This window comes from Phalacrocorax aristotelis, chromosome Z (assembly GCF_949628215.1).
Source record: "Phalacrocorax aristotelis chromosome Z, bGulAri2.1, whole genome shotgun sequence".
Lineage (NCBI taxonomy): Eukaryota > Metazoa > Chordata > Aves > Suliformes > Phalacrocoracidae > Phalacrocorax > Phalacrocorax aristotelis.
The window spans coordinates 64,611,821-64,635,784 of NC_134311.1; the positions used below are offsets into that span (position 1 = coordinate 64,611,821).

The 23,964-nt window shown below is 34.8% G+C and overlaps 1 long non-coding RNA gene across 1 annotated transcript; it reads right to left on the bottom strand.

Annotated features, from left to right (window-relative positions):
* Positions 1-1,502: 1,502 nt before the first annotated feature.
* LOC142050614 (uncharacterized) lies at positions 1,503-23,595 on the bottom strand. Its single transcript, XR_012658077.1, has 4 exons — positions 23,482-23,595; positions 19,901-19,975; positions 3,061-3,169; positions 1,503-1,652 (listed from the first exon to the last, which is right to left on the bottom strand). It is a non-coding gene; the product is annotated as an uncharacterized LOC142050614 (long non-coding RNA).
* Positions 23,596-23,964: the final 369 nt, after the last annotated feature.

Consider the following 23,964-nt stretch of genomic DNA (forward strand, 5'->3'; position numbering starts at 1 on the left):
AGAAAGAAAGAAAGAAAGAAAGAAAGAAAGAAAGAAAGAAAGAAAGAAAGAAAGAAAGAAAGAAAGAAAGAAAGAAAGAAAGAAACTGAAATGCAATAAATGTCTGTCTAGATGTGAGAAATGGAAAAATATTAACCAAAAACATAGATACCAACAGATCAGCTCAAGAAGTTGATGTTTTTTATTATGGAGAACCTAATAGTCTATATGTGGTAATGCTTATTTCACATTTTCGTCTAGATGACAGATGACAAGGATGAATTCGTGACCCTCAGAACTTCCAGAGGATTGTCATCAGCTCAGATGAGTGTTATTAAAAAAAGTCAAGAAAGCAGAAAGATCTCATTTCTGTAGGCTGAAATTGTATGGGATTTGGTACTTTCACAGTTGTGTACACGTGAGCACACACAATCACACACACACGCTGTCTTTTGCCTTTTCACAGGTGGCAAAGAGCATGTGGTTCTTCCCACAGATCTGTTCTTTGGACACCATGGAGACAGTTAAGGAGATGAAGTCTTAACAACACTCTCGTTTTCTAAAGGCCAGATCCATGGCCAGCTAAAATCAGTGTTCACCTTCACCAGTGCAGGATCATGACCTGGAAGATCAGAGGAGCTTACTTAAATATTGGTCTTTGTTTTCTGTCTTGAATTATTTAAGCCTAAACTAATCTAAAACAAAGCAGCAGTGTAATATATTAGCTGAAATACAGATTTCTTTTATTAATAGTATCACATTTGAAGCATACTTGGCAGATTTCTCCATTTCATTAGCCTATTTTGGTTTAGTCATGTACAGAAGGAGAGACACACAGAGTTTATACTTGAATTTGAGCAAGAAACTGAAGCCTCAGAGAGGGTGTAATGAGTTCAGTGATACAGCACAGTGTTTGCGCAAACAATACATCCCCAAGAAAATCATTAAAACATCAATTAAATGATTTTTTTAAATCCTTCCATTTCTAGCATAGTTTAAAACCATGTTCATAAACTGGGACAGACCCTAAAATTATTGAGAAAGAGCACAGTCCCCTTAGTTTCAAATGGTTTATGGCAGACAACATTTTGGTCCCAGGTATGTGTGTCATGGTTTTACTGCCCACTTCCTTAAGCGCTAGTAACCTTTTCAGCATGTGCAGTGGAGAGCAGCAGATGGGCCTGTGTTAAAGACAGAAGACCCTTGGGTGTCTGCATGCAGGAGAAGTGCGTCCATGTGGCTTCATAGCAAGGCATTAGATAGCTGCCACCTGCTCCTTCATACGACTGCAAGGGTTAGCAAACCGCTACAGAAGAGGATGGAGAGGCAAGTAGGGAATAGTTACAGCCATCCAGCCTAGATGATGCATTCCCTTTCCAAAGCTGTGGGATTTTAGATAGCTGTACAGTTAATGCCAAGTCGACATTAACTTCAAATCCCTTGAATCGCACTGTGGGGGCTCGCCATGGGCACAGCTGTGGCTGCACGCCCGCTGGCGTTTCAGTACCAAAGGCAGAGGTGGCACAACACAAGCAGCCTGAGTCTCGCAGAGGGGCAGCATGTGGAGCCATGTGCTGGTTTCCCGCTCATTCTCCCCAGTGTAAAACCCACCTGTGTTTGGCTTCATGTGCTTTCTCGTCTGTACATAAGGCAGATTGCTTGGCCTTTCATATCTGTAGAGGTAAATAACAAATTTTTAGAACTGCCTGTTTGGAGATCGAAAACAAGGTCAATGTTCATTTTAGTGTACAGTGAAATTAATCTACAGTAAATTATTTCCTGGTTTCTGTTGTCATCTTTACATTTGTGCGTGTAAACAATGAGATACAATTTACACACTTAAAATAACTGACCAGGGAAATTTTTTCTTAATACTTTTAGCTATTAATTCTAACATGGTGTCAAAATTCTTATGAAAAAGTACAATACTGTCTAAAAAATCATGTCCACAAAATGAAGAGAAAAATGAATATCTATTAAAAAACAGGCTTTTGGCTCAAAATTTTAGATTTCTGAGATTTTTCAATTTTTTAGAGAAATTGGATTTTTTTTTAGATTTACATTACTCTGACCCTTCTGTTTCAAGAAACAAAGACTTTCCATTTTCTCAGCAACAAAACATATTAAAGATATTAAAAAACCACTTCACAGAAATAGGGTGGGGGAAGAGAAAGACAAGGAAAATTAAAGGTGCAAAAAAACTCAAAGGAAGTTTGGAATATCGATTAATGACCTAACCTAAACTATTCATACAGTCAAAATTTTCACAGTAATTATCAGATAAAGCAAAAATAATGAACTCTCTAAACTTAGAAAGAATGATTTCCCAGCTTTCTGATTTCTGAGCAATTCCACTGATACAAAAGTATTTCAGATGGCTAAATAACATTTCAGACCAGCATGCTTTATAATGGCCTTTAGAGGAACCGTAAAAGACAGTGTATTTAATTTCTGAGATTGTTTTATATTTAATTTCATTTGCCTAGATGCATCTGAATTTGTGTTAATTCAAATGATTTGAATAGACCAGCAAGGACTGTAAGTGTAATAGAAAGTCCTGAATAATAAAGACATGCCTATCCTGTGATTTACCCTTTTTCAGTTGTGTGTCAGAAATATTTCTGAGAATTATTTTATGAAACAGTTCTTAACTAAGTATAGTTCCATTTTCTATAGCCAGAGGATCCACATCATCAAAGGTGTAAAGGTTGCTGGATACACTTGTGTATCTTTTTTTCCACATGCATATTTTTTTTCATGTTTTTTTGATTAAGGAAAGAAACAGTGTGTTACAAATTTGGCTAATGGCATATATATATATATGTTTTACACATAGGTGTATAAAACCTGATGATCTTGTTACTGCACAGCAAACCATAATGAGGTTCTGGTAGCAATAATTACAAATCATTTCATCTTTCTCTATTTCACCTATGTCGATTCTGAATACAAATAACCATGTTTAATCCCACATTTAAATTGGGGAAAGAAGAGAGTATCTTAAGCAGTCTCCTTTAATATGATACAGAGAGAAGGAACAGTGACAGCTCCTGCAATGATAAGTGTGAGTGCTCTACTTACAGAACAGATAATACAGGGATCTTGTCAACTGTAGCATGTGGGGCGGCAGCATCAGAGTGCATCCAGCCTCTTCTTGGTATAGTGAGGGAGCACTTGTACCTTCTCCTGCCTGTCAAGTGTTTAGAGTACATACTAAGTGATATTGAAGGGGTTTTTATCAGCAATCAGTTCAAATAACTTAAGCACTTTATTTTCCTAAAAACTAATCTTAAATTAATCTTTAAATTTAACTTTAGCCAGAATGTTGAAAGCTATCTTTAAAGAAAAAAATGTAAATACAATAAGAACAATGAGAATTAAAGGGACTCTCAAAATTTCTTCTTGTTTTTTATTCTCCTCATATTTCCTAAATACTAGCAATAGAAGTAGTTATGTCTGAGGAGAGCGGTCTTTTCTTAAGGACTATATTTGATATGCAAGATGAAAAAGCAAGTAAATAATTTTTTATTCACTTATAACAGAAACTGTTCCTATGTACTTATCAAAACCACTTGGTCTTCATTAACTCCTTATCAGTGGCTATTATTTATCGAAGGACTGGAGATGTTCAGTATCTTTAAATATCTGCTCTTTCAACATCAGTCCTATCTTAGAATCACAGAATCATTAAGGTTGGAAAAAACCTCCAAGATCATCAAGTCCAACCATCAACCCAACACCACCATGCCTCCCAAACCATGCCCTGAAGTGCCACATCCACATGTTTTCTGAACACCTCCAGGGATGGTGACTCCACCACCTCTCTGGGAAGCCTGTTACAGTGCCTGACTATTCTTTCAGTAGAGAAAGTTTTCTTAACATCCAGTCTAAACCTCCCCTGACACAGCTTGAGGCCATTTCCTCTCTTCCTATCACTAGTGACTTGGGAGAAGAGACCAACCCCTACCTCACTACAACCTCCTTTCAGGTAGTTGTGGAGAGCAATAATGTCTCCCCTCAGCCTCCTCTTCTCCAGGCTAAACAACCCCAGCTCCCTCAGCCGCTCCTCATAAGACTTGTTCTCTAGACCCTTCACCACCTTTGTTGCCCTTCTCTGGACACGCTCCAGCACCTCAATGTCCTTCTTGTTGTGAGGGGCCCAAAACTGCACACAGTACTCGAGGTGCGGCCTCACCAGTGCTGAGTACAGGGGCACCATCACCTCCCTGCTCCTGCTGGCCACACTATTCCTGATACAAGCCAGGATGCTGTTGGCCTTCCTGGCCACCTGGCCACACTGCTGGCGCATGTTCAGCCGGCTGTCAACCAGCATCCCCATGTCCTTCTCTGCAGGGCAGCTTTCTAGCCACTCTTCCCCAAGCTTGTAGTGTTGCATGGGACTGTTGTGATGAAACTGCAGGACCAACATTTGGCATGTTCAATTTCATACAGTTGACCTCAGCCCATTGATCCAGCCTGTCCAGGTCCCTCTGCAGACCCTTCCTACCCTTGAGCAGATCAACACTCCTGCCCAGTTTGGTGCCATCTGCAAAGTTACTGAGGGTACACCCAACCCCCTCATCCAGATCATTCATCTTGCATCTGTCAGTGCAGGTCTGCTTACTAGTTTGGTTTAGTTGGTGCTGTTGTGGGACTGCGGCCTGTTTGTGCTGTTTCTTTGGTGGAGCAGCCAACTACTTCTGGGCTTTCAGGGAACTCTATATGTCCACCTAAAAGCTACACCTCATTCTTAGATGAGATCAGTGAAGTCTTTACTTATAGGCTTGGAGTTTTCTAATGGGAATACTGTATGTTTAACAAACCATCTTTAGTTCAACTTTATGTTACTGGTTAGTGCTTCCTCAGTAAAAGAATAATTCCCTCTACTAGAATAGTGTGTAAAGCTCCAGGGCTTTCAGTATGCAAGTGGTCAGGGTCAGGGCTGGATTCATCACCCAGTTTCAGTTATCTTAAACTAATATAACGAGTATAAAATAAGTTTGTGTTCTTTGACAGTCAGTGGGGAGACTTAAGCATCCAAAGGACAAACTATCCATGTATCTTTGACACTGATGTAATGAAAGAATAACTTCTGACCACGCATGCTGATTTCTGTGGTGAGTGTAGAAGAAAACTGAAGAAATACTTTAGACCAACTTGCAGCAACTAAAATTAGGTGGGATGAAGCTCAGTCTCGACTATCATAATGATGTCTTTTGACCTTAAAACTGCTTGTGGATTTTTGCCTGTGTGTTTCAGTAGCCAGTTTTACCTTCTTTAGAGAAAATCACTGCAGAATATAGGTCAACACTCCATGCTGAAATGAGACTCCCATTAACTTCAAGAGAGAAGAATATGACGGTATGTGTTTTACTGGTGCAATAATTGACAGCTGAATTTTTTAAAAAATATGTATTTGAACTTCCTTTAAGGATAAGGAGGTACTAAACACATGACCTATGAGACAGTTATGTAGCTATTTCCAAAATTATAGCTGGTCCTGGAAATAAATTTTCAAGTCCTGAGTCTATCATTTCAAATATATCAATCAAAATCTGGTCTAGATTTAGTTGTGGTCAGTGCAATTGCTCTTATTTTGCACCAAGACATGACAGAAGAGTCAGTTAACCTCACTGTTATATGCCTGCATATTCTCATATTATGCAAACTGGAATTTCCTAATACAGCTGCTTACAAATTGTTCTTACTTATAACATAAGCACTTTTCTCATTATGTATCTAAAATTAATTTTTAGTATTATGAGGGTGAAAATTGTTATATAGGTATATCAAATATAGGATCTGTCACAGTTATGCACTTGACATATCTTTTCTATGCAAATTGAGAGGGACATAAGTCATTTTTAATAAATGTGGGGAAAAGGTCTGAGGTGAAATGAGGTTGCTGGTTGGGGCTTAGATTCTAATAAGATAAATTAAGCCTACTCACTCAGCTAACACTCAGTGCCGTTGTCAGCAGTCTTGGTTTTAAAAAGAAAAGACGGTCAAAGAAAAGATTTAAAGATGAATGAACCATGTAGGCTAAAATACCTTCTCTGTTCAGTAGACACTGATTCTGTAGGGTCAAAGTTGAGGAATGATGGGAAGAGTATTAAGAAATCTAGCAATTTACAGTGGAGATATATTCTCAGAGGCATTAATTACATCTTTAGAAGGTATAAATTTGGATTCAAAAGGGCTATCTTCTCTGGACATTAGAAGCTTCCAATAAGTTTCCAGATTTCTGTCGAAAACAAATATCCTATACTGTCCTGTAACCCATTTTCATGCAGACCTCCACATCACTTCAGAGAATTACATACATACATGAAAGGATCATAGAACATAAGCCTGTAATTTTCAGATAGCATATTTGATAAATTATGCTACTGAATCCATACTGTTAATTCTCTACACTGATGTTTATAGAGTAGCTGGTATAACATATATAGAGAACTGTAAATAGGTCAGGTTTTATTGTTTATTTTAACAAATGGTTAGGGGTGCATTAGCATTGGGGAAATGTATAAATATTGATTTGAAAACCTGGTGTGCACAATAAAAGAGCAACCCTTGTAACCCTTTTAGAGAAACCCAGCCATAAATAAAGTTCATCTCCATTTTTTCAACAAAACAATTAATACATAATTCATCCCACAAGTATCACCATCCCTGTTGTTACCAATAGCAACTGAAGTATCTTAACACTGCTAACGCTACTCTGTGAAGATTATATTTATTTGTATATCTGAAGAAGGGATGTAATGGTATATACTGCAACCACATTTTATTTGTGGAAGACTCTATAAGGGTATCTTTAAATAGTTCTGCCTGGGCTCAGTGCTAAAGGATGCAGCTGACAAATGTTTGTATTATTCTGACCATGGTGAAAACAAAATCAATAAATGCATTTTTGGAACTAAGGAAACAGTTATGTATCGTCTTAGGTCATGTCTTGTTAATTTACTTTATATCTTCCTGTATGCAGAAAGCTCTGTCTAAGAATATTAATGGTACACAGCTGTATATAATTAAAGCCTTTTTTTATTAAGTAAACTTTGTTTAAGTAGGTTATTAAGTGGTTGACTACAGCACATTTATATTCAGAATGAACAAAAGTATCCAAAAGTTTAGGAGATTCATTTCATTTTGGATGTACACCAGACGTTATCTAAGACTTCTGCCCTGGGAATTGGGTTTAAAATCTCACAAGTAAGGCTTTTAGTCATATTACCAGTACTGTCCTGTTCTACCAGGGCTGAATGCAAGCAAAAGATAGCTAATATCTCATTATACAATGGAAAAAGAGTAAAAGGGTACAGGGAATTTTTTTCAAAGCTCCGTCCAAGCCATTAGTAGCAAATTGTTTAGATGGGTCTCAGGTACCTGACATATCACAGCCCAGGGGAATGAAGGACATGGGGATGCTGAAAGGGACAAAGAGAACAGCAACCACATTTAGTAAATCTTCAGGGCCACCAACTGGTTTCTACATATGGATGGCAGCATGTGTTGGCTGGAAGACAAAAAGCCAACAGAGAGATACCAAAAGATAAACATTAGGTACAGATAGGGCTAAAAGAAAACATTGCAATGATTGGATACCCTATCATTGTTTGATACAATTTGACTTTTTCATTGATAATGTTTTTAAAATAGTAAATTGTGGTGCAAAAAGTACCACTGAAGTTTGAAAAGGAAAAAATTCTTGACTGAAATGCTGTTTTAATGAAAGGTATTTTGGCTTTGTTGAACAAAGGTTTCAGTGCATGACTGCACTTTATCTTCCACTTATTTTATAACTAAAAGTTCAAATTCAGAACAAGTAAATCAGAATTTGTTTTTCAGCTATCACAAAACAAATCAGAACAATATTTGCTACTCTGTGAACCTCAAAGTGTCCAACTGGGTTTTTAGGAGGTTTTTCATCTCTGCATTCACCAAACTCTAAAAAACTGTGTGCTTTCTTTTAACAGATCTTTGTAGTACTTTCATACCATACATAAAAACAGAAGGACATGTCAAAAGGACAGATGATTCCCTCAGAAAAAGCTTTACATTTAATAAAACAAGTACTATTTGGACATGTTTAGGGTGAGGAGATGTTAACACTGTTCTGTGCAAGCACATATTGAAAATCTCACATTCTGGATAGTTAACTAAAGAAGTGACAACTGTGTGTGTTAACAACAGAATGTGATGAAGTTACAACTTTAGATTAAATCTCTTAAAAGTTTACCTTAACTGCATGATTGACGTGTGGAAATTTTGACAGAGAAATGTACATTAATTTTTGGAACTGAATCCTGGCTGTATTCTTTTCAGCTTATACCTTGAGAAATTAACTTTAAAAATAGTAAATATTTTAAAATATTGCTGGACTTCAACCCCATTCATTTGCTTAGAAATATAAACATTAAATTTGGCTTTGTTTTATGGAGATCTACAAACCTTAAGATTGAAGAATTGAAATAGAATACTGTTTCTGTATGACAAACTCTGAGAATATTTGAAACACAGTTGTCTGGAGTCTGAGATAATTCCAAGCCTAGGTTAATAAAAACTTTTCAGTGACACATGGGATTTTATTTTAAATTATTTTATTTATTCTTATCTCTGATACTTGAACTTGAGTGGTTTGTAGTGTAAAAATAAATAGTGCAATTTCCGGCATATGTATTCCATATCCTAAGTAAAGATTAAAAAAAAAAATCCTGAAAGTTCTACTCTTATTCATTAAATAACTTCATTTTTTGAGCTATTTTTAAACAGAACACTGAACAGAATATGTAAACCAAATACATCTTTATCTAAGATTTGATGCAAGTTATGGAGCTAGCTATTCACGCCTTGAATGTCACCTCTGGGTGGGATGAGGTTGTTTGCTTTTAGCCTATGAGGAAATGAATAATAAATGAAAATCTTCTTGAAACATGGGAGAGTTTCTTTTTATGCATAAGCAAAGGCTGAAGAATTTCACCCAACGTTACTTATATCACAGAGGAATGAAATGAATTGAAAGGGAACTGAAAATAGATATTAGAAACAAAATTGTGTTTGAGTCTTAAATATTGTTAAAAATGCTTATAAAATCCTTGACAAAATGGAGTACTTGATTCGAGATGAATGAATTTCAAGAGTTTGAAAGATTCATTTTATCTGAAGTATCTAAAGAAGACTCCTCCTAGACGTAAGAGCTTTTCTCAGAGCTGAACTCTCACATCACCTGCTTCTTGGTTTTGGGAGAGTTTTTGTGGTCATATTTCCAAAGGATAGCTATATAAGTAAAATATAATATCATTCTTCTGACCACCAGATGGTCTTTCCTCTAAAAAGCACTCTGTTCATTACCAGTACAATTCTCTCCCTCTTTTTAAATTAATATAAAAAGATGTTTCTACCTTCCATTAAAATAATTCTCTCTGAGGTGCTGTACTTACAGTCTTTTGACCTATGCTGCCTAAGTGATGATATGAGAGACAAATAGCTTTAAAAACAGTATTCCTTCTGCACCAGAACAGGAGTTATCTCTGAGATCTTTCTGCACCCTCATATCTAGAGCTCCCTCTTATCTAGAGCTGTTCAATATCTTGATGTTCTCTGTCCTTGTTGGGTTGGTACAGGGGGAACTTTGATGCTCCAGAAAAGCCTAGACAAAGTATGGAACATGTGCTCTCCAAAACCTTTGATTTTGTAATTGTGCACCATGATAATTTCCTTCTCCTTGAGAAAGTCATAGAAATATGATTCTTCTGTCCCCATTACAGAAACCATCACTGGATTTCTCTCTAGGAGAAATTTTAGAATACTGCATTCACCTTCCCATAAACATGTATTTCTCTGGAAGTTTACTGGATTTTTAGTGCCTAAATTTTTAGGAAGAAGCCAGATATTCAGAATTGCTTTTTCTTCCTCACAGGGCTGCCGTACTTGAACACATATCTTCAAAATGTCCTGCAAGTCATTATTGCTTAGTCTTCTGTGTTTGATTTGTACGTATGTATCCTCTCCCTGTTTTGATAACAGATATATTAAGTTAAAATTCAGCCTAGAGGTAAAAGTGTAAAATTGAGAAAATATATAATTAAAACAAAGAGATGTTCTCAAGATGCAAGGTCTGTCAGATATGAAAAAGACTTTCTCTAGTGATGTGGTGTAATAATTTGAATCATTTAAAACTGATCTTGAACAAACATAGAAAGATTATACCATGGAGAATGATATAAATAGTTATCTAAATAACATTATAAGTCTCTGCGTCTCAAATTTTCTTTGTTTAATTGGCCAATTCTTATTCAGCCATTTCTGTGAGAGTTTTGCATGATTAAGGTCAAAATTTATTCCCTTATTTCATCCTGGTGATTCACAATGACAACATGATACCATTAAACGTTACACAGTTAGTTTCTATGAACTCATTGTGATGGGCATGATACAAAAAAGGTAACTTAACCTCTAAGTTTAAATTAAACTGAAAGTCAGCTGGAAATTTTCAAAATAAAATATATCTGATCCAGAACATGGCAGAGTCAGAACTAAATGTGAATACTGTAATAACTGTGTATCTAATTATAATTAGATGCCAGCTCTTCAGGTGCAATGAAATCTCATAGTACAATTTGACTTAAATTGTTGATATTTTTACAAGCAAAGGAAATTGTGTGTGTGTGTGTGTGTGCAGTTCTTATATTCCAATCAGTAATAACAGCTATTTTTAACGTGACTGTATTTATCTATGTCAATATGTATGGGATTTTTGTCAATAACCTAGCTTCTCCCAAACAGGAAATAGAAATAAGCTAATAAAAAAAATCCTGAAGCTACAGTAGTTAAAAATATCACATTAAACCATCAAACATCAAGGAACATTAATCTAATTGCTCAAGGGTTCCGGTTTAGTCCCAGTTTTTTTTAACAGAGGGCAGAGGACATATTTGAATACTAAGCTTCTTCCTCAAAACATCTTGAATTGGGTTTTAGGCAACAGATGTTTTCAGTACCATTTGAAATCTGTGTTCTCTAATACCCAGATCCCTTATCAAAGGACAAATAACACAGATTTATATTATTCTTTATATAAAATTCTTCTATATGTGCTATGTCTATAATATAGATATCACATGAAAGGATGTATGCACTTTTAGAAGTAGATTCTATTTTTAATATTTTTAATCTCTGAACAATTTCTGAATTCTCACTGACTATGTTCTTTCATACCTGAAAGGTTCCTAAAGATTTAGCCTGTCACCTTCGATCTTTTGGAAGCATACCATCACAGCTTAACATAACATTTCCTCAGTGATTTTCTCTAGCAAGAGCCTATGTGCATGTCAAATCAAGTATGTTAAAATAGGCTTCCATAGAATAAATTTCTATTGTTTTTAGCTTCTCAAAAAAGTTGCTCATACAGACTTTGCTTTTACTAATGCACTTCAATAAAGAAAATAGAGATATGGCCATAAAGATCTTCTATATGTTTCACAACACATAAACTGGAGGATTGAGTACTATTTTCTTTATCTACTGGGAATAAACAGAAAGGAATAGTGGGTGCAAGAACTACATACTGATTTAGAATACAGCAATAATTAGATGATCTCTGAAGTCCCTTCTAATATGTGATTCTGTGATTCTGTGATTAATACCATGCATGCATAAAAATTTGCAAAAATAAACACATAAGTAACAAAAGAGTGGATGGCAGAATCTGAAAGACAAGGAAGTTATTGCTGCTTTAGGGTAGATTTGGATGATGACATTGATTCAGTCCTGCTGCAGCCAAAGTCAATGGGAATTTCACCATGGACTTTCAGACCAACTTCCAAATTGCACTGCAACCTAAACCATTAATGTAGAAAATGGAAACAGGTTAATGAGACAAATAAAAATCAATAAATCTAAAAAGTAATTACAAAGTTTAACCTAAAACATTTTAATTTCAGCTGAAACACCATTCTCTTATGCATTCCTGATGCTTTTCTGTACTCCACTGAAAGCATCTTAGACTGGGTTTCCTAAATCATGACTATTCCACGTGGAAGTCAATATGTCAAAAGGCTTCACTTCATATTCTGAAACATAGTTTAAAATGATCATAAACCAAAAATAGATAATATATACTTGAACGTGTTGAGAAAGTGAAAAGTGAAATATTATTAGCTGAAGGACCTTATGTATATCTAGTAAGTTAAATGTATGATGGGGGAAGAACCTTTCCAGCTGTTCCTGTTTCACAATGTGAATATTGAACAATCTGACTCTTCTTTGTTTGGGTCATGAAGTTTGAATAATTAAACAATAGGTCATCTGAGCTCTGTTGTGTCATCAACTAATTACTACATTTATGTTTGTCAATAGCAAAGCCACAGTAGTATTTTAAATTCCATTTATTGTGCTTTAGCTTAATGCTTACTGTTACTTTTCCTCCATATTTTTTCCCGTCATGAAAATTAACCCACAATATATCTTTCTGGAACGAAAATAAACAGCTCCCTTGCCAAGCCTTTCATTACGCTGCTTCTTTCCATCATGAATTGTGATCTAACACTAGCCTAGTAAAAAGCCAGGGTCTTTGAAGTGTTGTGCTAATTTGATTAATACGTAGTTACATCCTGTTATGATGCACTTTGCCTTATGCATTTTAAATGGAAAATGCAGAGTGGATTACATTTGTGTTAAAAACACAGCATACTAAATGAACAGCATTGAAAGTGGGCTATAATAACAAGCACTGCAACCACTTTAAACATGTAAAAGGTTATTGCTTGCAGGTTAATGATAATTGTACCAAAATACATGTTTTTGTAACAATTAAGAGGTCAATATAAATACTAGTGAGATTCATACCGCCGCCGTGGGAAACACCTGATTTAAATTCCTTGATTAAAAGCAAAACAAAATATTCAAAAGAATCCTCTGAATCACCATCCTTCAACCCTTCCCCACAGGTATTCTGGGGCTTGAAGTCACTTCTAACTAAGCTTCCATCCAACCTGAAGGAATTGAATGTTCTTTTTGCCTTCAATTTAAATGAGGAGTTAAATTCAACCTCCTTGTTTGTACTACATATAAGGTTTCCTGTGCATAGCAGGAGGTACTGTTACACAGCACTACTATATGTAGAAATAATTTGGGTTGGCTTTTTCCCTTATCTTTTTCAAAATAAAATACATTGGTTTATTCCTTGAGATACCAATAATCACTGCAGAATAAGAAATATATCACCAAACTCCATATATTTCAAGTTTACTGAAAGCAAAAAGAGGTATCAAAATCAAACTTTGTGCTTTAAGTGTGCATCAGTATGCTTTAAATTGTTACATAATTGATTAGTTGCATAATTTTTATACCTGTTAAATTTGCTAACAATACAGTAGAGTAAAATTGTTTCCATAGACTTGAGTAAGCACACAGTCCTTTTATGTACTTGTGCTAAAACATAAAATATCACACTATCAATAATGACCCCAAAACATAAATATACATATAGAAATTACAGATCTTGATCATGATTTGCACAGGAACAGCACACAGACTCTTTCACTTTTTACAGTTCTGCTTGAACACAGAAAGGTGCCATTCTATTAACCCATCATGTTTTCATGTCTTTCAGTCTTTAGTGTCATATTTCTAGCTTGCCTGCTCTTAGAAGCTTATCTGACACCTCTCGTTTTTTATTTTAGGTGAAAAATCATGTATTGTGGAATGTAGCTTCATACTATTGAAGGAGAAGTGCAGCAAAGAACCAAGAATTAGGTTAAAAACATTAAATCACTAAACAGTACAATAAAATGTGGGGTCTATTTCTGTCTATTGCATGGATTTGTTGCCAAATTCAAGGTGGCAGACACATGTTATTCCATCTACCTTCATCCAGGGAGAGTCAGCATGTCTGCTTTTGTTTCTAATTTAAACAGCTCAATGTTTTTATCTGTTTGCTTGCAAAACTATAATAATAGGTTTTATTTTCATTTGTATTCCTGAAATTAAGTTTAATTGTTTTCTTTCTTCAGTACAGACGTCTCAGGTTTGCTTTTATTTTTTTCATTAAATAATGCATTCAGAAATGTTTCATGAAATTTTCGTATCTTTGCAGTTTACTTATTGGTCAACCTCATTCTTTTGTTAGCCAATAATTATAATATTAAATATTACCTAGTCTCAGAAGAAATCTTCACCACCATGTTTTATATCTTTTTTTAAAATTTTCTACTTTTTTCAGTATATCCTAGTAACATATCATGCAAGGGTGATGGAAACCATCTAAGGAGTTGGCTGAGGGCATACTTTAAAAGAAATGTATAATTTCAACATTTTGTATCAGGCCACCATACTTTGATTAGACAACACCTGCATAAAAGTGTAATGAAGTAATCTGCAAGATATTTCCCTTGGCCTACACTGGCTTTTGCATCAGAATCACCTAGTCTTATTATCTCTTTCCCTCTTATTTACAGTACAACACCACACCTACATTATACAGAAGGGAAAAACCTCATCTATCTTCTGAAAAAGTTTGGATCCAGTTCTACAGCAAGAGATTGAAATTTGCCCTTTTTTCTGGTTCTTGTCATACTGCATTGCAAACATAAATTATGTAATGCCCTTGTGTAATGATGTCTTTGAGCATTTTTCCTCAGGGTTCCTTTGTTCACAAATGTTTGTATCAATACTTCTAATGTCTAGTTGTAAAATTTCTTATCAATTTCCTGATTAATGTATTAGCCTGCTCCGTACAATCCTTGATATTTGCATGTTTAAACATAGTTACCCCTTCAAATATGGTCAGGTTTTAAGAATAAGCGAAATCTTTCTTCTCAGTATACATCATATTTATGCTGGCATGACAGTTAAGTCTTTATTTCATCGTTACTTAATAGCATCACCTAAAGCTAACAACACTTACTGAAAATAATGTGTCTCTGTCTCAGATGTTAGTCCTTAATGACTAATTTTAAACAGCAATACTCAGTGGAGACTCTGGTTCACAGTTTGAATGAATAGGCCATTTTTATAATAGATTAATATAGCATAAATTGTTGTAAACCAGAAACAAATCACTTTAGAATTTAACTGAGATGTTAATATTTCATAAGATCTTTGAAAGTAATTTCAAGTAAGTCATTAACCATAATAATTCTGAATAGAAGAACTGCATTTTTAATTATGATTATCACCAGCAGAGAGATCTGAACAGCAAAAGTTTATTCTGTTATATAGTCAAATCTTTATAATAGGATTTTAGCTTATCAAAAGTCACACTGATTTCTGACCTTGACCCAGAGAAGAAAAAGAGCTGAGTGTGACCGATAACCTGAGAAAAGACTCTTCTCGTGCCCTCTTGTTTAGTCTCCAAATAAGACTCAGAATATGGCTGAAGAGATAGAACTGGACTCAGAAACATCAAAAGTATTCCAAAATTGTCAATGATAGCCTTGACAATATGAATTAAAGAAGGATGGCACCTTGCTGGTCAGTGAAATCTCCTGGACAGTGATGCCCTCCCACCAGAAAACTGAGTATTGGCTCAGGAAACGCTAGGTGTATTCTTTATTATTTGAATTATAAGCCTAAACACAACATCAGTCTTATTTTAAAGACACTTGGAAGCCTGCACAGAGTAGTAAAGTAATATTTCTTGGCCTCTGCTCACATTCAATATATGACTCCCACTGCAGTTTTCAATTTTCCTCAGGATCTGAAAGACTTGAAAACCAGGTAGGTCACAATATTTTGTGCATCATAAGTGAACAGATGTGATTGCAGCTGCTTACATCTCAAGATTTCTCAAATTACAGCCTTTAAGAACTAGTGACTTACCTCTACAGCATTTCAGCAGTGAGGTCTTTTTGAAGAGAAATAAGAAATTCATTCTGATACCAAACACAACTTGCTCTAACTAGATAAGATCTTAAAGGCAAGTTAATAATCCTGTGTAATAAAACACAGTGTGATCCTTCTGTAATGGAACTTTTATTCTGAATGATTGAAATACAAATATAAACAGTCCACAAATGCATTATGCTCATTAAAGATTTATAGGCTCAGCCAGATCTGTCACCATACTATCCATATGTCTGAAGAGAAACTAAAACAAACCTTCATAGATTAAAGTTTGCATTTCTGATATGTCTGATGCATGGCTTGTTTTGTCTATAGTTGAGTTAGACCCTATTGCTTATATCCAGAGAAAGAGAGAGATCCTTGCATCCACTTTGAGTTGTGCTGCTTCAGTAAAGCTCCTCTAGAGGTGTTGCAAAGTTGCAAAATAGATGTCTTATCTGTTTGCTCATCGGTTTGGGTTGACAGAGCCCTGTGTGAAATGCTCAGTACTAAATAATGCACCTAATCTATGACTTCCAACAGAAAGCATTGGAAAGGTAGGCATAAAGAGGAAAAGAATTTTCAAATCTGTGCAAGGAAAGGGACATTCTTCATTTTTTAAGATGTGTATGAGCTATAAGTGAATGTGAAATTTGGTACTGAACATTTTTTGATTAGTTAAAAAGACGGATATATACTGAACGTTTTTTATTCCTGTCACTATGAGTACAAGCTTAATTATAGTTATAATTGGCATTGGTAACAGGGAGAGTATAAAAGAACAAAGAACCAATCCTTCCTCTTGGTTATTGTATAAAGAAACTTTGAAGAAGAAATAGAATGTACTGCTTGACCCTCTAGTTCTTTATTAGCCTCTAGCGATCATTTTCTGCAGAGGTCTACTGGACTGAGTATCCTCCAAGGCTGTTTTCTCTTACCTCCATTATGTGGAACCAGAAAAGGAAACATAAACCTGGTTCTGAAGTACCTCAGCATTCAGCTAAGTTCTGTGATTCAGGGAGAACACATGACATAAGATTTAAAAACAAATGAATAAAATTTTGGGGCTCAGTCACATGTTCTTGGTACTTGCATTTCTCAGTTTAGTTCAAATAGCAAAAAATGCAAGATCTGAATCCTTACATTTTACAGATGAATATTTGTAAAACATTAGACACAAGTTGTTTACTTACATATCGCAATAAATATAGGAAAGCTTTACACTGAAAATAAATTCAAGTATGGGGCCTTAAATAATTAAATGTTTTAAATCACTTTGATTAATCACTAGAATATATTAAAAGATATGGTTTCAACATATTTTGCACAGAAAATGTCTTTTAGTCAAACCCTACTTTCTCTTTTTCTATCTGGTCCATGTGTAATTCATGAACCTTTAAACATTATGGGATTATAGATAGCTAAACTGACATTTTTACTTTCACTTAGCAGCCTGAATAATCGGTACACTCCAAGCATTTTAAATACTAAAGTAATCATTGTTTTGAATTCATCTTGTGATGTCATAGCAGCTGACGATTGACATAATAGATTTCAAGTATATGAAAGCTCAAAAAGAATGTTAGAAATATTTCTTATTTTTAATACATAACAATTAAATGACCCATAACTAGCAGTATATTCTGATGTTATCTTTAATGAAATGCCTTTTAAATGTATGATGTATTGTTATTGGTTTTCCACTTCTGGGCAAGAAGAGAATTCATTAAAATTTTTAGTATGTTTTTCCCAAAGTCAGAAAGAAATATATAGACAAAATATCAAATCTATTTAATTATCTTCAATAAAGTGGAAGTTCAATAATGAAAATTAAAAATAATACTTTCAGTGTAGGAAACTCCAAGGACTGTGCTGTCTCTTCCTGCTCAGGAGTTGCTCTGGAAGCCAGTCACGTCCAAGGGACAAACCATTACAGCTTCCATCAACTATAATTTAATTCAGGAACTAGCTGCAAACTACATCAAACCCCAGCTGGCAACTGATTTCCCAGGAAAGGCTGGAGGACCTGTAGCCCCAACCAACCAGTGCATGGTGCAGATCCTGGTCCCACATTTCAGAAATAGCCACATGGCCATGCAGCCTTCCTTGAAGACTTAGATCGGATCTATCCCAAGCTATGCAGTTTTGGAATAAAAGCCCATGATTTAGAGTACTGCAAATCAGTTATTTCCTAAGAGACTTCCTCTGGTTATTGGGATTTGAACAGATTAAATACCTATAAGGAAAGGAAAAGACATCCATCATGTAATTTTTGAAGAGTAAAAGTTGAATATTGCCCTTGGTGATTCCTCACTAACGTGGGAAATGCTGTTGTCCATTAAAAGAACATCAGCAAGATAGGAATCACAGCAAAGGTAATTTTTGGCTTGATGCCGTGAAAAGACGAAATAACTAACTAACTCTTTTAGATCTTTTTATTTATATACCATAAAAACATACACATTTCAGTATAAAGCTAGTGACTAGAGAGATGAACACAGAGATGTTTTATGTAACACTGCAATTCTATGGCACCTATCCTTATTTCATCTTCATTATCTCATTTAATAATAATAAGAGTGTAAATGTTGCATTTATCACAGTGCTTGCCAAGATGCACAATCTTCAGATATACACTAACACTTCCAAAAGCATCACCATGTAGATGATAGTATGTATGATCTTTGGTCACATAAGCGATTCAGCTTCTTTACCTAGAGATTATGCTGCCCTCCATAGGCAACAAGGTATGTACTGAATACCAATGCATTGGGACAGGAGGAAAGAAGTCCTATTGCCCTTCTCAATAAATTTTTAATTATTTAAAAGGAAAAGACAGTAGCTTAAAAAAGAGTGAGAGAGGTTGCTTTTGCCAGCCACACAACCACATAGAGGCATGGATTGTGTGCAAAAGCAGTAATTAAGACTTCTTCTGGACGGAGTCCCGTATGCTCTTCCAGGTCAGTGATCTCTCCTGTTGGTCATTTAGGTGAATGACAGAAACAGCAATGGGGAGACGTTTTGTTTGGCTTAGGGTTTCTTTTCCGAAGGAAGAAATTAGGATGGACTGCTTTGACTAAGTAGTCTTTCCCCAGAAGAGGGTCCATAGCTCATATGCCTCAGAAGTTTTTCACCTCCAAACTCAGATACCTGCTCGATCTTTTTATTGACAGTTCATGTCTCCTCTCTGTTTTTTGTGGATTTGTATATGAGGGAAGGAGTTCTATATGGCTATGGCTACAAAGAATCTAAAAATTAGTGGTAAAATATTTAGGATTGCAATGTCAAAAACCTTCGTAATGGAATACAACTAGCATACCTTTGACAGTACATAAGCAGCAATGGTAAAAGCTGATCAGATGTAATAATTGTTTCAATATAAACTTGTGTGAGCAACAGAATAGACATTAATATGAAAGTTTATTTACATTACAGTAGCATGAAACTTTTGCAAGGAAGACTGGTACGCTAATGTTTTGGATGCATGTGATCATTGATAACACAAAAACATTTTCCTGGGAAGTAGCATGTTCCATCTCTGAGGAAATATCCTTCATTTATTATTTTATATTATATTTAAGGATGAAGCTGAATCAATCAGATAAGCTTTTGAAGTGGTATTACAGTAAGTAATGTAATTTTTGATTATGCCATGTTCACAGCCTAGATATTAAGCTGAAAAAACTAAGGCTGGTATTCCTGATAGCTAAGTCTACCTGTCCAAACATGAGGCATCTCTCCTAACTCACTGTCTAACACCCTCTGCAGTCAATGGGAAAAAGAACACTTCACAGAGCAATTCACTCTATCCCTGGGACAGGTGGGATATATCTTGCTAGGGATGTCTTTCTATATATTTGTTAACTGTAGGACAAACCTAGATAACTTGCTTTGGTGGAAAAGGTTTTTCTTTCCCTGTTGTATCAACAGCACATGCAAATATATTGCATTTTTTTGCGTTTTGATTGTTAAAATATAGTGTTGGCCCAAGAGTCTGTTATTTAACTTGTTACTCAGACAAGGGAAAGTCATATATGAAAAGAGAGGAAATCAATGTCTGAAAAATTAGTTAGTGTTCAAGTTCACAACAAATACTTACCAAATGGAGAGGTATATGTCTGACTGCGAAAGCTCCGTAAGTGTGGTATAAAACTCAGGCTTTAAAACCTAGTAGCTGCAAGAGTGAAAGGTAAAATTGGAAAAATTGAATGAGATGTGGTAAATATTCATGCCCACAGAAAGAATTCAAGGAATAAATCTAAGCTTATTTTACTGAAGGAATTTTCTCTGAGCCATCTGGTTGGTTGACATCTCAAATAATAATTGTTGTTTATACAGTACCCATAAAACTGGAAATATAAACTCTTCACAGAAATTCCTTAAAGTACCACTGCAATGAAAAGTATAATCCTGAAACGTATTTTCAGAATTCTTTTAGTCTACCTAAAAGGATTGCAATGAGGATTTTTCTTCATACACAGATATCCAGTGTTTAAAGGTTGTTTCATTCCATATTTCTCTTCAGTTTGATAATGGAATACATAGGAAGCAGATCTGGGAAATACGTACCCAGCAAGCAAGTGCCAAGCAGTGATCATGGCACAAGAATGATTAAGCTGCAATCCTACATAAATCATAGTAGTGACAAAAACTCCCATAACAGTCTATAAACAAGTTCTCTAATACAGAAGAAGCAGGTTTACATTTTTTAAAATGAGGGAAAAAAGATCTCCATATGGATAACTACCACAGAGTTCATGCAAAATAAATTACTCAAAAATCTCTGCCACTCCATCACTGAAAGGCAATATGAAAATTGAATTAATCATAAAGATAATTCTGTCACAGCATCTAAGGAGAAAAGTATTGAATTATTTTTAATGTCTAATTATTTTGTTGACTGTTTTAATTGTTAAGGAACTCAGAGATCAGCAAGATGTCTTCTGCAGAAGCAACAGTGTGCTATCTCATTAACTACAACAGCAAATTGAAGTGCTGCTTCCCAAGTTTCATCTGTAGTTTAAATGACTAGTCATATTAAAGTTTTCTATATTGCCATCAGTGTATTCATTCTTTCTATAATTGAGGAAACAATTAAAGAGTTGATTGAAAAGGACATATTTGTTTCCTGTCATCACTGATGTTTGAAACCATAGAAATATAAAAATATTGATGAAAGCCTTTTGTTACTACAGAGCCAAAAAGGGCAATAATCCATTTCTGCTTCATTATTTTAAAGACATGAAACTGCATTAAAAGTATTTGCAAATGTAAAATGTATACTACAATTAAAAAGTTTGAACTTTACATAATCATTTGCAAATTATAATGTCAACTTCAGGAGATAGCATTCTCTTTACAAACTAATGGAAAATGAGAATGACTTCCTGTTAATTGTTCAATTATGTCATACTTTCCATTTCAAATATTTCAGTTATTTTAATTTCAATTACATTTTCATCTGTCAAGACAGTTTCAGCATAGAAGGTATATTATTATGTCAACCTAAAATACATGAAAATTCTGAGGTATAGCCCCCCAGAATTATTGATCTGTATACCTTTCTATTAAAAGAAAACAGAGGAACAAAACTTCAGCAGGTTTTCCAACATATTAGAAGTTACTTTATTATTTTAGCTGCATATTTGCCTGTTGAAATAATTTAATTTTTAAAGGGAGAATGCAACTGCACTTTTCATGGCTGAATATTGTATCTCTCTCAGTAAAAAGGGTTTTTTTTATGATACAGTCTTAAAATCAGAATAGTCTGATCTGGTGTGTGATTAATTTTATAACATATTGCATTTTGCTGAAGGGTAGATTATTGATGATACTATCCTTAGTCATAAATGTAAATCTTTTCCAAAAATATATCACAGTAAAGCTCAAAAAGTGAATGAAATTTCAGTTTTATTTATTACTTCTCATATACTTTCAAATTATTTTCCAGCAAACAAATTACTGAAGGCCAATTTTGCCACTTCATCTAAAAGAATCCGGACTTTTTAGAAAAAAGTAACATTAGCGAAAGCTTGAAACAACAAAAATCTGTATGCGGATTGAGGAATTTTAAGAGGATTATCATGTATTGTTAAATTCAATGGAGTGTTTGATTTTGCTTCCACAATTAAGTATGAATATGTTATGACACCTTTTCATTCTGTATTTTTCAAAGTTTCTTCAGACTCGTAGGGTATGTTACGTGCACTCCTGACCCAACTGTATCAAGAAAATAGGCATTTTTCTTCTGCAAGCATGCTAGGATAGGTTAGAAAGACCCATCCTATTTTTTTTGCTGCATGACAATTTGATTTTGAGTTTCCAAATAAATTTATTTTTATTTAAACATGTAAATAATTTCATTAATTTGTTACCAAAACTAAAAATTTAAATATGCAGAAAGTGCTCTGTACAATTTAAAATAGCAAATGTGGAATTTCACAGCTGGAATGTAAATTCAAAGACAGTAGAAATGGTTTAGGGTAGAACTATAAGTTTTTCTAGCACCCACTTTGAAGTATTGTGCCTGGTTTTTATGTGTTGTCTTTCTGAAGAAAGATGGCTGCTTTGTACTTTTCTGTATCCCATTCACAATCTGCATGAAAAATATCACAAATATGTTTAATAATCATAAGATTTTAAAAACAATTAATTATTTTATTTGTCTTTTGGTGTGAGCATGATCAGTGATCCTGCCTGCTGCCCCATGGGCTAGACACCTATTTTGTTTTTGCTGCTGCTTTGTAAAAATTAGATGCTTAGGTAGCAACCTTACTCCAGCATCAGTCATTTGAATTTTTGCTGTAAAACAGGGAGAACTGGCAACAATGCAGTACAAACACAGCATGAGGTTTTATGAAAGCTGAGTCTTGATTTGGAAGATATACAAATCGTGAAAGATATACCAAAGGACTGAATGTTTTCCTGTGTTTTTTATCCAAGTGCAGAATGAAATCCTAAAGCATTTGTTTCTAAAATCTCTGCTATAAACTCTCCCTTTCCTATAATCTCGTCAGCTCTGGGGCAACAGAATCTCTAAGGTCAGCCTTGCTGTTAACAACAACACTTATATTTCTCCTCTATTTCATGGCAGTAGAAAGGAACGGATGATTTATTTTTAGTGAGTTGCTCAACCTTACACAAGGAACTCAGTGACTTTTTTTTTTTAACTGATAGGATTGCCAGAGATAGCACTGCTCACAGCAGTATTAACTAAATCTATAAACCTCAGCATCACTTCTCTCGGCTCAGCCACAGTCGTATGTTCTTCAATTTCTCTTTCTGATGTTTCAGGCTTTTTTTTTCCCCCACCATGTTGAGTAATGTGTGAGATAAACTGGCATGTATTATGAGACCAGGACAGCATGCATGGGTGAATTAGTTATCTTATCAGTATAAAAGACAAAAAAGTTTTCTGACCCATAACATACATTTGGGTGAGAAGAAGAGAGAGATGCAAGAGAAAGGAGTAATGACATGACACTGCTATTCTGTCTTAAAACAGATGGTTCTTTTAATAAAACTAGAATAGTAATAACAACAACAAAAAGTTGCTTAGTGTTCAGTATTCTTTTATTGAAAACAAAAAAGTTGTTTTCTTAGGGAAATTAAAACATTTGAAAGGAGGAATCTTTTCCCCATTCCCATACTGAGCAATTTAAATTTTTACCTCTCTTTTACCTCAATCTGCCCTGGACTGATTGAACAATTGATACTACAGTATTCATGTTCCCACAAATAAATCTTCAAAACAAACAAAAAATCTGTAAAACCAGAAACAATATTAAAGCAGAACCCCAAAAATTATGTGGTGGATGCTTTAAGCGACGTTACAGTATGGATGCCATTAAAAAGTTTTGTGAATATACAGGTGATTTTTAACATGCAGTTGTCTAAAATAAAATTCCATAAAAAGAAAATAGAAAGTAAGCTTTATTGTCTATGGAAATCACTCTTTAAAAGGTTCTTTCAATTACAATATATTGAAGCATGTCTGTAAATGCTGACTGCAGTAGTAAGTTCATTTTACAGCCAATACATGAGAGCTGGAATTGTTGATCCCAGGAAGCTGAGAATGGCAATGCCATTTGTTAAATCATCAAGCAGGCACCTTTGTGCTTTCTCTCTTCCTGTCTTGCAGATTTGCAGAAAGGCTTACATAAA